Here is a 16,381-nt window from a genome sequence, read left to right as displayed (position 1 = left end):
AGTACCTACAGCAAAGTCATGCTCTCACCACCGTAATTCGCACCCTAGAGCCGCTTCTGGAGTTTCACCCTTTTGAAGGCTGCCTCCTTATGGGGGATTTAGGAAGCAGACAGATGTATCAGACTTTGATGACACATGCCAACAAGCATTTACAATGCAATGGTTTCGCCTTTGGAAAAGTTAGAGCTATTGGCATTGCCCACACACAGAGCCCCACACACAAATACACACACACACGCAGTCGGACACACACACACAGAGCCAGACACACACACACAGAGCCAGACACACACACACACAGCCAGACACACACACACACAGCCAGACACACACACACACAGCCAGACACACACACACAGAGCCAGACACACACACACAGAGCCAGACACACACACACAGAGCCAGACACACACACACAGAGCCAGACACACACACACAGCCAGACGCCCACACACAGCCAGACGCCCACACAGAGCCAGACGCCCACACAGAGCCAGACGCCCACACAGAGCCAGACGCCCACACAGAGCCAGACGCCCACACAGAGCCAGACGCCCACACAGAGCCAGACGCCCACACAAAGCGGGTCCGTGCCCTCCTAGCTCAGTGTGCATTGTCCTCGAGGGGGGCCGCCCGCTAAGTAACTGGCCTATATCATACCTAAAATGTGGCAAGGAGCGAAACCGCAAGTCAGCAGCCTGAAAAGGAGCACCCAAATACCAATTAGAATGCCGACAGGCGTATTCCCCCCAAATAACTAGGAACTGAAGCAGATGGCTGAAACCGGCGCCAATCCCCACATGCGCCGGACATCTCGCAAAACGTTTCCCATGCAACTGGCCGCCATAACCAACGTGTGCCGAAAATAGTAACGCATACAGACCATGAAAATGGCCGATGCCATTAATCACGTGCGCTGACTAATGTACAACATAATTCCCAAGCCCCGAGGCCAGCGACGCGAAGTAGCAGAAAGCGGCGCAGAAACAGCCGTCCTAGTGATAAAAGGCCGGCACTACTACGAGGGCAACCCCAAGCTGTTTCTTCACCCAGTATACCTGTCTCTGTACACCTAAAGGCAACCTGGCACGCCTCACTGGTCGTCCGCCGCTGTTATTTCTTTAGCAATCTGTAAAACAAAGAACACAGTTACAACGTTCCTCCACATTCCTTTTAATGTCCCCTTTGTCTGCCGTGATCCTTCCGCCTGCAGGCGCCTTGCGGCTGCATTCATGTTCCTGTGCCTCCAGGCTTCACTGGCCGCATACGTTCAATCCTGCAAAATATGGATATTAGTGCCACCTTAATTACCACTTTTCACCTTCTCATTAACTTCCTTTGTATCCATGCCACGCTACATACCCCCAATAGGTACTAAATTGTTGAGAGATTCGGGGGAAGCCTGTGCACCGAGTGAAAGATTCCAAGGCCGAGGCTGACGAGAGAAGCCCCCACTCTGTCCCCCCCATCGACTGCTGACCGCTGTGCACATGCCTGACCGGCAGCCCCTATCACAGTAAAACAAAACGAATTACATGCCCAGCAAGTACTCGCGACCCGCGCATGTATACAACTGACCCCATTCCCGTAAAATGCCATTCTTTCACGTCCCGTCCCTGAGTTCCGGAACACGCGAGGTGTTCTCCCCGAGCCACTGGTATGCTCACAACTGATGGGGCGGGGCGGGGCGGATTATTTAGGCCGGAGGGACCAGAGCATGAAAAGGCCCGCTTGTCCAGCCGCCGTATGGCCGAGGCAGCTGCCCCATGCCCCTAGCGCCCCCCGGGCCCTTAGCACTAGTTCGTGCTTCAAGGAGGCAGGGGAAAACCGGGCAGGACATAGGAGAAACCCGCCTGCAGGGGCCAGCCCCCCGGCAGGCCAAAAGGCACCGGAGTCTTGACGAGTGAGGAAAGGCGAGGGAAAAAACTGCGCTGCAGCAATCCGCGCGCACATAGCATGTGGCGCAGTGGCGGGATCTGCTGGGCCCCATGCCCGGCGTGCCCGCAGAACTGAAACGCGAATCCCACTTCGCCCAAGTGTAACCAAAACTGCACACCAAATGCGGACACTATTGCTCCGCAAGGGGGGGGGGGGCGGGGGGGAGTGCTGGGTTTTGCCAAGCCAATCGCATTGAAAACGGCTGGCCACTGCACAAACAAGGAGGCGCAGCGAAGGCTACCAATATGGCCGCCCCCCCCCTTCCCCCAGGCCGAGACCACACCCAAAATGGCCGCAGGGGGTCAATGACCCCCCAGATCAACAATGGCGGCCCCACAGGAAGGCCACAGCCCGACGCGTGGGGACCTGGCGCCAGTTGCCAGGCCTAGAGGCGTGTACCATCACATCTAGTACCCCAGGCCTAACGGCGTGTACCATCACCTCTAGTACCTCCGTAAGCTGAGGCAGCGTCCCAACCCACTGAGCTATAACGATGCTCCCCATAGCCCGCGACCGGGAAGCCGAATGAGCAGTGTGGCGCCCCCCGCTCAGGTGGGCCGCATGTCCTGATCGAGGGAGCAGTCTTATTTACAACGGCGGGGCGGGAGGTGGTAGTGACCAACCTCACCGCATGTATCCTCCCTACCCGACCGTGCCTCTGACACCAACCCGCGCGCCAACACTCGCGCCACCGGGTCCCACACAACATGCAACAGCCAAAGACCCGCAGAGAGGGTACATCAAAAGCGGCACATTCCCTGACCCCGAGAGTCAGGTCAGGCATACTGCCCGCCGCCCCCACACCCCCCGCTCCCAAATTCCGGGGGAATTCCAAGCCCGGGAAGGGCCAAGCGCTCTGGAAGTACCCTGGCCCTCCGGACCTCGCGGCAAGGGTTCCACCGTTTAATGTTCCCCACAAACCCGCCCCGCAATAGGCACAAATAATTATACAGACTCGCACAAGTATTAAGCAACGGAAAGCTCCCCCCAACCCGGCCCGCAATAGGCACAATAATTGTACAGACGCGCACAAGAATCCCTCAACCTAATGCCCCCCACAACCCGCCCCGCAATAGGAACAATGAAGGAGGAAACAGACGCGCACCAGGGTTCAGCTATTGAATGAGGGTCACCTGCGGCTCCGTGTCGGGCGGCCTGCACTCCACGCACTCCACGTAACAAGCACCTACGAGGACAGTGGGGGGCGGGAGAGGAACGGACGGCGGGAGGGGGCGGGAGAGGACACAGGGGGCGGGAGGGGGGTGGGAAAGGACACGAGAGGAACGGACGGCGGGAGGGGGCGGGAGAGGACACAGGGGGCGGAAGGGGGGCGGGAAAGGACACGAGAGGAACTGACGGCGGGAGGGAGGCGGGAAACGTGGGGACGGCGGGAGGAGGGACACAAGGCAGGACAGCAGCAAGCACGGCCCGGCCGGACCAGACTCGGGGGCGTTCCCGGCGTTGCGTGACGTCGGCAAAAGCCAAAGAATCTCGGGAACGCCCCCGTGTCTGGTCCGGCATTGACGGACGCCTCTCTGTTCCAATGGCTAGCCTCCATTTATGGAGCTAGCCAATGAAGCAGAGAGGCGTGTTCAAGTCACCCATACTAGAAACTACAGATTTCTCTGGAGGAGGAGCCTAACGGCTCCGCCCCCCAGCGAAACCTAAAAAGGACCCTACATAAAACCAGAGAGGCGTGGGAGGCGGATATTCTGGACATAACTGATGATGACTGGGCCGAGGTCGTGGCCAGCCCTCAGAGTGCGGCCATGTCCTCTCGATTCCATCTCATTCAATTTAAATATATACACTAAGTATATTACACCCGGCTTCGCCTCTTGAGGATGGTGGTAATTCAATCTCCCCAGTGCCTGCATTGAGGGGACGATTTTAGACACGGTTTGGGACTGTACCATATTACAACCCTTCTGGCATAGGGTCTCTGCTTGAACTGGCTATTTCTGGTAGGCTAAGGCTGACGCCAAAGCCAGGCAGAAACCACCATTCTAGTCAGGGCAAGGGAGTCACATGCCAAGATAACCCCTGCTCACCCCCTGGTAACTTGGCACGAGCAGTAAGGCTAAACTCGGAGGCAATGTGTAAAGCATTTGCGCCAGCACATAACAGCAACAACATACTTGGCACACCGCAAAAGGAACTCCACACAAGATTATTATTAAATAACTTTTGTATTGTAAAAACACATCAGATAGTATCACACAAAATACATGGTGCCAACTGGCACGGGCAATATTCACAAGGGATTATGTACAGGACAGGGCCACATGGACCACTGTCAGAATCAGAAATAGCACTTTTAGAATAAAGAATAAAAATCATAGTAGCACAAATTAGCAACTATAGCACACAACCAGTAACCACTGGTAACAGGAACCAGGACCTCACTAGGACCACCTGTACTAAAAGAACAACCACCTAAGAATAAAATACATTTAGGGGTATAAACAAGAACACATTACCCATGATGCATGAAACACATTCAGAGGAGTAGTAAAGGAAAAACACATGATGCATAAAGCATACATTCAGCGGTGTAAGAACATGGCACATGATGCATCAATCACATTCAGAGGTACCGGAGAAAACACATGATGCCTAAAAACATTCAGAGGTGTAAGGAAGGAAAACACATGATGCATAAACCTACACATTCAGCGGTGTTCAGAACAAAGCACATGATGCAATAAAATACATTCAGAAGTGCAGCACAAGAAGACACATGATGCCTAAAACATTCAGAGGTGCAGGAATAACACATGAAGCAAGAAAACACATTCAGAGGTGCAATAACCATACAATTGCGCAAAACCTACATAAGCCACCACCTGTGGCAATCCCTAGGCCAACTGGCCTTGTTGGGGCTAAGACGCCCTGTGTCCAGAATGTCAGGGCGCGCTGCCAGGCAGCGCCAGTCAAAAGTAAAGGCCTAAATGTGGCAGCTGCCCACAAACTGCTGGGCAGCTGTAAGCAATCACAAAAAGGCCTAAACGGTGCAGCTGCCCACTAATTGCTGGGCAGCTGAGAAGTCAAATCTGTGGCATGGGCTCTCAGTAGCCCTTGAACATAAAACTGCGCCCCACGGAGCCACACAGGCTCTGACCTAACACAACCGTTGGAGCCACACAGGCTCTAAAATCACTGGTGTCCCCCTAGCCTCACTGGGCTCTAAACATCATGGGGCAGGGAGCCTCTCAGGGCTGTAAAAACAATGGCACCCTGAGCCTCGCTGGGCTCGTGAAACAATAATAGGAGCAGGGAGCCTCGGGGCTCTACACAAAGAAATGCCCCCTCTGAGCCGCCGTGGCTCTACACAAGGAAATGCCCCCTCTGAGCCTATCTCAGGGCTCTACAACGGTGGGGCGACCCACTGCCAACCGGGGCCGCCCTTCTTGCACCAACAGCATCCGGGGCCTCGCGCTGCACTTAACACCCGCCCGGAGCTTCCCCCAGCAGCCCCTTACTCACCGGGCTGCTTCTCCATTGGCGGGGCTCCTCCGGGCAGGCAGCAGGACACCTTCTGCGTTCGTCTTGGGGGCAGGCACCGGCCATGTGCCTCGCGCCCCCTCCGCTCTTCTCCTAGAGACTGCCGGCGGTTCTCCTCATTCACATGGGCGGCCAGAACGTCCTTTCACCAGCGCGGGGCTCCCCTCTCCTCACAGGAGCCTCGCAAGGACGACGCAGCACTGCCTCTTCCCCCGGGCCCCCTCCTGGGACCCGGGGCTTCCCTGCACCGGCAGGGCTCTTCCCTCACATGGGAGCCCTGCTGCCGCCGCCAGCTTCACTCTCCCCCTCCTTCCCGGGGCTCCCTCGGCACACGGGAGCCCCGCAGCAGGCCACGCTTCCTCTTTCCTTTCCCGGGCCGGCAGCCAAATACAGCGCGGCCCGGGAATTACATCACAGGGCTGTCCTGCAGTTCCGCCCCCGGCCTGCCTGACTTCCTGGCCGCGGGCCGGGCGGCGATTTTCAGCTGTCCCGGGCTGCGGCGGTGATGCGGTGGGACACACGAGGGGTGGGCTCCCTCAGTAAATTAAATAGAAAGCGAGGTAGGCCCTTGCTATGCTCCGCGATCTCGGGCAAATGCCGGGTGGGCACCGGCTTCAACAAATAAAATGCTCCCCAAGCGCTAAAGGAAATTTAAAGCACTCCATGCGCTAAAATAGCAAATCAAGCGCTTCCAAGCGCTACAACAGAAAATACAGCGCTCCTAGCGCTAAAGGCTGAGATAAAGCGCCACCAGGCGCTAGGGGTGAGAGCAAAGCACTCCCAGCGCTAGGGACCAGTAAAGGTCCACAAGTCCAGCAAAGTCCTTCAGGTGTCCAGGGGCTGGGCAGGGCCAAGGGATTCCCCTGGGCCCAAGCAGCAGCACGCCCCTGGCAAGATTCAAGTCCCAAAAACAAGAACAAATTGGAAGGGGACACAGCCCCTTCTTATACAGAGAAAAGTCTTTGAAGTCTTTGTGCAGGCAGTGTGAGAACCAGCTAGAACTGGTTTTAGGGAACTCTCTTCAGTGTCAGGGACAGAGGTGACAATCGCCCAGCGGGAGGTGGAGCCAGCATTGTGGTCAGGCAGGCACAGCCCTAGTCACTCCCAGGTGCCATCTCCTCCCACTTCCCTGGCAGCAGATGCAGCCTTTCATCCACGGGCTGACTCAGACAACCTCCCGGGGCTCCCCAGCCCCTGTCACCCTCAAACCAGACAGTCAATCCACAAGCAGGCCCAGGCACTCCTGGACCAGGCTCACCAGCCAATCACACGCCAGACACAAATTACAAAAATATGCCAACTTCTAAAAGTGGCACTTCTACACTAGACACAGTCATGCCGCATATATCATTACGCAGCATTCAACCTCACGAGTTCGTACATATCAAACTCAACCCTGCACTCCCCACACATCAGGAACTACCATGGGCATACATATTCCTCATTCATTCCTATGGGAGGGCAGGTCACTCACCACACATACACAGAGAGCTCAAGCACTTTACACTGTACCACAATGAAAAAGTGTGCAGAGGCCTAAAATCACCAACACCAGGTTCCAGAAACAGGCTAGGAAAAAGCAAAAAGTTTCGGGGTGAACCTGCAAAAAAGGGCCGGGTCCAACAGTCTCAGCCTGTCTGACAGCATCATTATAAATAACCATTGAATACTTTCCTACTACCTGTTTGTCCTGTTTAAAATATATAAATATGTTTAAGATGGAATCATCTCTTGGTGAAAGAGATTTCGAACATACCAGTTATACTCCCTGCGTGAATTAATAATACGATTATAGCCTTAGAGTCTGACCTGGCGGGATCTACTGGCCATCAAAGACCCGCTCCAGTGTTAGAAGCCTGAGCCAAAGGTCTTTACCAAGGTAGCGGGCCTTTAACGGCCGGTAGAGCCCGCTACAGAGGGATCTAAGGCTTTTAGAACATTCCGCCCCTAGAGGGAAGAATGCTCTAATTTGTAAAATAAAGGCCTCACAGAGCCTGAGGGGGTTGAAATCCTCGTGGGCTCCGTGAGGCATTTGTTTACAACTATTGCTGTGAACAAACATTGGAATTTTGATGCTCCAGGGTTCTACCAGCCATTAGAAGCATGGAGCACTCCATTGTCTTCAATGAAGCGCTCAACATTTGAATGTTTTAATAATAGTTAAATGTCCTCCTTTGTGAATGACTCTCACGACCTAAAGCCAACTTAGATCAGATACTTCGGGTCCATTTCTGTTAAACGGCTAATAATAATCTAACTATATCATTCTGATCCAGCGTTTCAGGACTAATTATTTTCTAAAGATCAGGCCCAATTTCCATTACCCATCAATAGTCTCTTCACACTGGGTCAGTGTAATTCCAACAACTATACAAAATTTCAAATCTGTACTTCCCATCATTGAGGGACTTCCTAAAAACTGTGGACGTACTGTACAGTAGCATGCTGATGGGCTCTATTGCTGTGATCTGATTGGGACTGAGAAACAATCGTATGTGGATGGCTAATTTACGAGTTAATAGTGCAGTTTCGGCATTCCAGGGGGGGGAGAGAGGCACTCTGCCATGTCTGGGAGTGGGTAGTTTTAAATCAAAGTGCAGAGGGGCAGGGAGGGGGGTGAGGAGTTGGGACTGGGGGAGGGAGGGGTTTGATGACGCAATGTTTGAATGTGCAGATGAGAAGTGTAGTACCGGACAGAGTGCTTATAATTCTTTTGCTGACCTGTCTGATCCGCATCAGAGTGGAGACCGTTGTCACCTGGGATGGGGGGGATAGAGACGTGGAATGTTAACGGGATGGGGGACAAGATAAAGAGGGGGATAGTGCAACACTATTTAAAGCGCCATTCTCCAGATGTGGGGCTGCTACGGGAGACACACCTGGTGGGACATAAGACGAAGGCCCTCACTAGATGGGGATACAAACTCCTGGTCCATGCTGACTACAACTCAGGGTCGAGGGTAACGGCGATTCTGGTGAAAAGGTCTGTACCTTTAATTGTTCATAAAGTATGGGAGGATACGGCGGGGAGGTTTGCAGGGGTGGAGGCCCAATGGGTCGGTAGAGTCGTAACATACTTTCTGCCACCTGCTATGGGTAAGTTGGCCCTGGCAGACTTAGGTGGGAAGCTGACAGGATTACGGGAAGGTACACTGATTATGGGAGGCGACTATAATATGACAATGGACGATACGGTTGACCGCCAGCCATCGAGGACAAGGGCGAAATCTAACACCGTGATGGCTGACTTTGCAGAGGAGTTGGGACTGGTTGATGTGGGTGGTGCACTCCAACCCGCAGACAAGGTGTTTACTTTTTTCTCTGGCATGCACCAAAGTCTATCACGTATTGATTACTTCCCCACGCACCCATCAATGGTGGGGAATTTTGTCAACCACTGGGTTTTATCGAGGGGTATATCTGCTCACTCCCCGGTCTGGGTAGAGTACACACACTGGGAAAGACAGGCACGCACTACTATAGTCCTGAACGCATGGCTTTTACACATACCTGACATTAGAGAGGAACTCCGTACACAGACAGAGAATTACTTTGCTGAGAATGTGGGGTCAGTCTCTTCCGCTCAAACAATATGGGAGGCGTACAAGGTAGTTCTGAAGGGGCAGGCTCTGTCCCTGAAGATGGGCTACATTGCTCAGAAGCGGGAACTCTTCGTGCAGGCGGAAACTGACCTACAAGACCTGGAAAGGGAGCATGCACAGAATCCTCTGCCTGACACTGCCCATAGACTTCGGCTGAAGCAAGACGTATATAGGATGAAAACTCGAGAAAGCATGCTGGCTAAGTATCGCCATACCCAGCATAAAATATACAAAATGGGAGACAGAGCGGACAAGACACTGGCCTGGCTGGAGAGGAGAGAACAGGGGTCAAGATGGGTGCATACATTGAAAACATCAGGTGGGAGCCTAGTGACTCATCCGAGGGATATAGCGGAGGAATTTGCCGCTCACATGGAACAAGTGTATTCCCCCTCCACTCTCTACACGGAGGAAGACTCACGCCAGCTTCTTCGAGATATTGATGTCCCGACCCTCTCAGAGATGGACAGAGAGCACTTGGAGGAAGATCTCTCGGGTAAGGAAATAGGTAAAGCTCATGGACAGGTTAAATCGGGGAAGGCAATGGGACCCAATGGTATCCAGGTTGAATTCCTGAAAGTTACTGCCTCCCGGACGATACCACATCTTAAGGCGATGTATGAGGAGAGCCTAGAGGTGGGACGACTACGAATGGATCAGAGATTTGCCACTATAGTAGTGATTCATAAACCGGGCAAGCCGGTAGAGGTATGTGGCTCCTACAGGCCGATCTCACTAATTAATGTAGAGGCTAAAGTCCTGGCGAAAGTCATTACGACTTTAGCTCACCCAGATCAGTCTGGGTTTATGCCAGGTAGAAATACAGCCCTCAACCTCCGGCGCTTACACAACGTGCAGGCCCGTAGGCAGTACATTGAGGAGGATGCTGCGTTGTTGTCTCTTGATGCATCAATGGCCTTTGACTCCATAGAATGGCCATACATGTTTGAAGTTTTGGAGAGGGTGGGTCTAGGCCCCAAATTTATAGCGTGGGTGCGGTTGTTGTATACGGATGTGCTGGGTCAGGTGCGGGTGAACGGTCATACTTCCAGGATGTTTACATTGCGTCGAGGTACCAGACAGGGATGCCCTTTGTCCCCGCTGCTGTTTGCCTTACTGTTGGAACCCCTTGCAGCGTGGATACGCCAAGATGTTATGGTACGAGGGATGAGGTGGGCAGAGGACGTAGAGGACCGCATCTCTCTATATGTGGATGATATATTGTTGTACTTGGCTTCCCCGGACAAATCAAAATCGGTGGCACTGGATATCTTTACGAACTTCGGTAAATATCCAGGATATGCCATTAACTGGCACAAGTCCGTGTTGTTCATGCTGAGGGAATCGGTCCCGTGACTCCCAGCGGGCTGCTCCATAGTGGTGGTGGAAAACTGGTTCAAATACTTGGGGATTAGGTAAAGGGACTGCACCGACAGCAACCGACCACGCACGCAACCTAGGATTCATCCTCGACTCCTCCCTCTCCATGTCCAAACAAGTCAACGCCGTCTCCTTCTCCTGCTACAACACCCTACGCTTTCTCCGCCGGATCTACAAATGGATCCCGAACTAAACAAGAAGAACAGTGACACAGGCCCTCGTCAGCAGCAGACTGGACTACGGCAACGCAGTCTACGCAGGTATCCCAGCCAAACACCTACGACTACTACAACGCATCCAAAACGCCTCCGCCAGACTGATCATCAACACCCCCCGCCGCAGCCACATCACCCCCTACCTGAGAGACCTACACTGGTTCCCCGTCAACAAGAGGATCACCTTCAAGCTCCTCACCCACGCACACAAAGCACTCCAAAACGCCGGACCAGCCTACCTGATCAGCAGACTCAGCTTCTACACCCCCACCCGCCAGCTCCACTCCGCCAGCCTTGCCCTCGCAGATGTCCCCGCATCCAACGCTCGACCGACGGGGGCAGATCCTTCTCTTACCTCGCCGCCAAAACATGGAACACCCTCCCAACCCACCTACGCCAGACCCAAGACCTACTCGCCTTCAGAAGACTCCTCAAGACCTGTCTCTTCGAGCAGTAGCGCCCCCCCCTCTCAGCACCTTAAGGCCCTCACGGGTATGTAGCGCGCTTTACAAGTTCCTTGATTGATTGATTGATCTCTTTTACAGCTCCAACTTGGCCCCACCACTGGCTAGATTGCGAGCGGACGTGAAACATAGGCGATTCCTCCCGCTGTCACTGATTGGCAGAACGGCACTTTTTAAGATGCTGGCCCTCCCTCGGTTTTTCTATATCTCCTAAAATTTCCCACATAGAGTCCCGGACTCGTATTTTCGAGCGGTGGAGGGGGGAGGTCCATACGCTGTTATAGGATGGGAAGGCCCCTGAGGGTGGCGTTGAAGAAGTTGACAAAGGGTTGGTATGTTGGGGGCATAGCGCTCCCCGACCTGCAGCTTTAATACTGGGCAGCACAACTGGTGACCGGAAATAGATGGATCTATCACCCTGCGGAGGACCCTGCATACGCTCTTGACCGATACCAAACTGACCGCTTTGGGTATCTGGGGGCCCTCTACGTTAGTGACAGAAAGAATAAGAGGAGGTTTTTTGGGCCCACCAGGCATACTTTGTAGATTTGGCGCATAGTAACTTCTCGCCTGGAATGGGCTGGCGTCCTCACTAAGGCTTCTCCTATCTGGTACGCGCAGAAATTGGGCATGTTATGTTATCAGCCCTGGTTTGAAAAATGGGACCTTATCGCCATCTCGGCTGTCAAAGATATGGTCAAAAGGGGGCATTACTCACATTTGAGGAACTCCAGAAACAATATAAACTGACCCAGGGAGAAACATATAGGTACCTACAGATCCGGCATGCGCTTCAGACGGATCACTGACATAATATCGAGGGACATAATATTGAGTACCAAAAATATCAGCGACAAAATATCGACAGACAGAATATCGACTTTGTATCTACAAACAGGTAAGTACAAAAATATAGAGTAAAAAATATAGTTTACAAAACTATAGTTTGTAAAAATATCGACTTTATTATAAACAAAGTTAAATTAAATTAAAATTAAAAATTATTTACAAAAATATACTTAAATACTTAAATTACCTTATAATAATTAAATAATTTATTAAAGTTATAAAAGATTTTTTTTACAATCATATTTGTTAAAACATATATATATATATATATATAGTAACATTATATAATTAAAATATATCCAATATTATTACCGTAGGATAGCGGAAGTATAAAATTACTATTCCCACTCCAGAGAGTGCAACAGTAGATAAGGTGTTGGATAGCGTAGAGATAAAACTTACTATTCCCACTCCAGAGAGTGCAACAGTAGGGAAAGGGTTGGATAGCGTAGGGGTAAAAATTACTATTCCCACTCCAGAGAGTGCAACAGTAGGGAAAGGGTTGGATAGCGTAGGGGTAAAAATTACTATTCCCACTCCAGAGAGTGCAACAGTAGGGAAAGAGTTGGATAGCGTAGGGGTAAAAATTACTATTCCCACTCCAGAGAGTGCAACAGTAGGGAAAGCGTTAGAAATCGTAGGGGTAAAAATGACTATTCCCACTCCAGAGAGTGCAACTGTAGGGAAAGCGTTGGATAGCGTAGGGGTAAAAATGAATATTCCCACTCCAGAAAGTGCACCAGTAAGGAAAGCGTTGGATAGCGTAGGGGTAAAAATTACTATTCCCACTCCAGAGAGTGCAGCAGTAAGGAAATCGTTGGATAGCGTAGGGGTAAAAATTACTATTCCCACTCCAGAGAGTGCAACAGTAGGGAAAGCGTTGGATAGCGTAGGGGTAACACTTACTATTCCCACTCCAGAGAGTGCAACAGCAGGGAAAGTGTTGGATAGCGTAGGGGTAAAAATTACTATTCCCACTCCAGTGAGTGCAACAGTAGAGAAAGTAAACACACAACACACAAAACACAGACATTATTATTCACTTATAATGCTTTTTCTCTAAGCACCAACCCAATGCTGCACTAATCCCTGCGCAACCCACTTTAGTCTTTTTTTTTAAAGCAAATCTTAATAATAAGGTGCACAAAAGCAGCATTAGTCCTTTTTATTTTCATTAGTCAACTAGCACATGCGGCCTACCCTTAGTACTTTAGTATGTGCTTGCGCAGTAGCATTTTCCCTTCATGTTAAGTCTTTTCGTAGAATTTTCACTGCACATAGTTAGCAAATGTTACAGAGGGTTCAATCGAGCATGTTTTATTTTTTGCGAAAACTCTGCTCCTTCAATGCCCCCCTTTGATGGAGTTTTAAGCCATCAACAAAATACCCACCAATGTAGGTTGTCACTTATCAGAAAGCAAATGTTCTCTCTTGTTTTATCATTATTCCATCTAAATCCTTCATAACTTCATAATAATTTCCTTTCATATCTTCTAATTCTATATGTTCTTTCTTTCTTGCCTTTCTTTTATTTTCAGATGATTCTCCTTTACATCTGCAACACTTATAAATCAGAAAAAGTATTTGTATTGCTGTAGCTACTGCAATAATTGGTGTTAAAAATGTCCCTAATACACTATTTCCAAAAGTAGAGAACCAATTACCCACTTAAGAAAAACTCTTACCAAGTTTCTCCCAAGCACCATCAACCTTCAATTCAGACAAATCTTGATGAAGATTTGTAATATTCTTAATATACCCCTTAAGACTCTTACTCTTATTAGGGATATATATATACGTGCAACATGGTTGTATTTCAACATATTGCAGACTCCACCCTCTTTAACCAATAATACATCAAGGGCAAGTCGATTTTACAAAACCATAGATCTAAGTGCAACCATTTCAGTATCAACTATTAAGAACCCCCCTGCAGTGTCTGTTGATAAACGATCAATCACTGTGGATAATTTTCTAATTTTGTGCGAATTCAGAATAACTCCAACTGAAGGTATCAGTGGTCCAAAACATCCCCAATTATTTCTGAAAATGATTGCGTATTAGTCCATTCTTTACTTCATTGCTTCTAATATTCTTATCCATGTGTTGAATCTTTGGAAATGCTACAGCTAAATAACACCCATACCAATGTGCAGGCAACCTGTAGTGGGCGTTCTTTCCACACACGTCATAAATTCCCATAATTAGGAAGGTATGGTCACATTCACTAGAACCAATGAAATAATTATTATCTTTTGTCTCAGCAAGCAAAGTTTTCCTTTATGATACCAGTCTAGGGCCATGGCAGCGTAAGTGTCGCCTTTCTTGTAATGTCCTTCTCTGAAAGCCCATGGAGGTACATGAGACTTTTGCTCAGCAGCTTTTCTCTGAAATTCTTGTCTTCCATCTTCAACCATATTAATGAATTCTAGGTCTTCAAATCGTAATCTACAGGTTAAGTTATGTCTATGTGCATATACTGTATCTATTGTTTAAGTAGAATGAAAAAATTCTCCTATGTATTCTGCATTTTAAGCACTATTTATTTTATTCATATTCTTTCTAAAAGGAATTTCTGAAAACACTAAATCAATGTTAAAATAAAAAATATTATAGTCTTCCCCTCTCACAAAAGATACATGTTATACACAACAAGTCACACCATATGTTAAAGGTAGGTGATGGTAAGTCACCCCCTCTGAGGCAGACAATGGTAATTGCATGCACAGATAACAATCTCTCGCATCCATTACACCCACATACTCAAAGTAATTTTGTGAAAACCTTTATCGAGAAATCATTAATTGATTTATCATGATGATAGATGCTGTCATCTTTCACCTTTTCTAATTTAGTATGTGATTTAAAAAATTGTTTTTAAACATAATTAATTAAATTTACATGGTACCATCCGGGCAGCAGCCCAGTATAATCACAGAGAAGCATAGGATAATTCAATAGTACAAGATTTGTATACGAGATTAGCAACAGTAACACATAAAACAATACAAACTTTGCACAGACAATCCCATTACCCTTATAATGTAGTATATTTATGTTAGAATTCTTGCATCGCCTCGAGTAAAACATTGAGGGGGTACATGATGGAACAATACGCATGGGGAAGCAAACGTATCAAGGGGACTGAGAGGGCAAAGGGGGAAGATCAATACATCGGTAGGCTGCCCATCTGGACCATATTTTCTTGTGATTCTGGGGACACCCTCTCGCCTGGAAGACCACAATCTCTGCTCCCATGCATTTATCTAGTTCTGTGCGCTATTTCCCCAGCATCTGGGGTGAAGTTCCCTTCCACAATAGAGCAATGTCGTGCTTAGTTATGGTGAGGGCCAAAAATAAGAGGTGCTGTTTGTACCGGTTTTCCCCTATACCCTCAGTGCTGTGTAATAAAAATAATTTGGGGTCATGTTGAAGATCTCAGGCCAACACTTTACCCAGAAAGGCTGTGACCCTACGCCAGAAGGGTTGTAATATGGTACAGTCCCAAACCGTGTGTAAAACGTCCCCACAACGCAGGCACTGGGGATATTGAATTACCACCATCTTCCAGAGACAAAGCCGGGTTTAATGTACTCTGTGTATATATTTAAATTGAATGAGATGGTATCGAGAGGACACGGCCGCACTCCGAGGGCTGGCCATGGCCTTGGCCCAGTCATCATCAGTTAAGATCAGAATATGCACCTCCCACGCCTCTCTGGTTTTATGTAGGGTTGTTTTGGCGTGTGTCATCAAAGTCGGATATATCTGTCTGATTTTGTGTGTCCCTAAATCCCCCATAAGGAGGCGGCCTTCAAAAGGTTGAAACTCCGGAAGAGTCTCTAGGGTGTGAATTGCGGGGGTGAGCGCATGACATCTGCTGCTGCAATGCCATCACAGCATGTAGATTGTGCACAGGTATTCAACGCCACCCGATTAGTATGAGATTTTTCTTCAAAACTTTTAGAATCTACTTTATCACTCATCACACCATTAGTATTAGTGTTATTATCCAGTATTAGGGTATTTTTCATAGATTCACATGCCTGAATCATTTCCCGTCATCGGGATGGGAGTCCCCGGTACATACATAAAGTAATGTCTCATTAGACATATAGAGTAATAGGCCAAGGGCCTCACCTTAGTAACATATCCATGTCCTTTTGTAAAAAGGACCAAACTTTGGAGTAGAGCCAATCACCTATCACTACCCTCTGAAATCTTCCTGGAAGGAGCTCTAGTCCCTCCGATTTTCTACCGCACGTCGTGCTAAGGGAGTCTCCTCCGAGCTCTGCTCAGCTTTCCTCATTTCTGGATATCCAGTGTTTCTTACTCCAAAATGCCATCTTCTGAGTGAAGTTTTCAAGTTCTTCATGGCAGATACTCCTAAGAAAGGCCTTTTTAGGCCCTGTACTTCCTGTGGTAAAAG

The sequence above is a fragment of the Lissotriton vulgaris genome, chromosome 5, assembly GCF_964263255.1.
Source record: "Lissotriton vulgaris chromosome 5, aLisVul1.2, whole genome shotgun sequence".
Taxonomy (NCBI): domain Eukaryota; kingdom Metazoa; phylum Chordata; class Amphibia; order Caudata; family Salamandridae; genus Lissotriton; species Lissotriton vulgaris.
The sequence above is the reverse complement of the archived record's forward strand: the minus strand, read 5'-3'. Positions refer to the sequence as shown.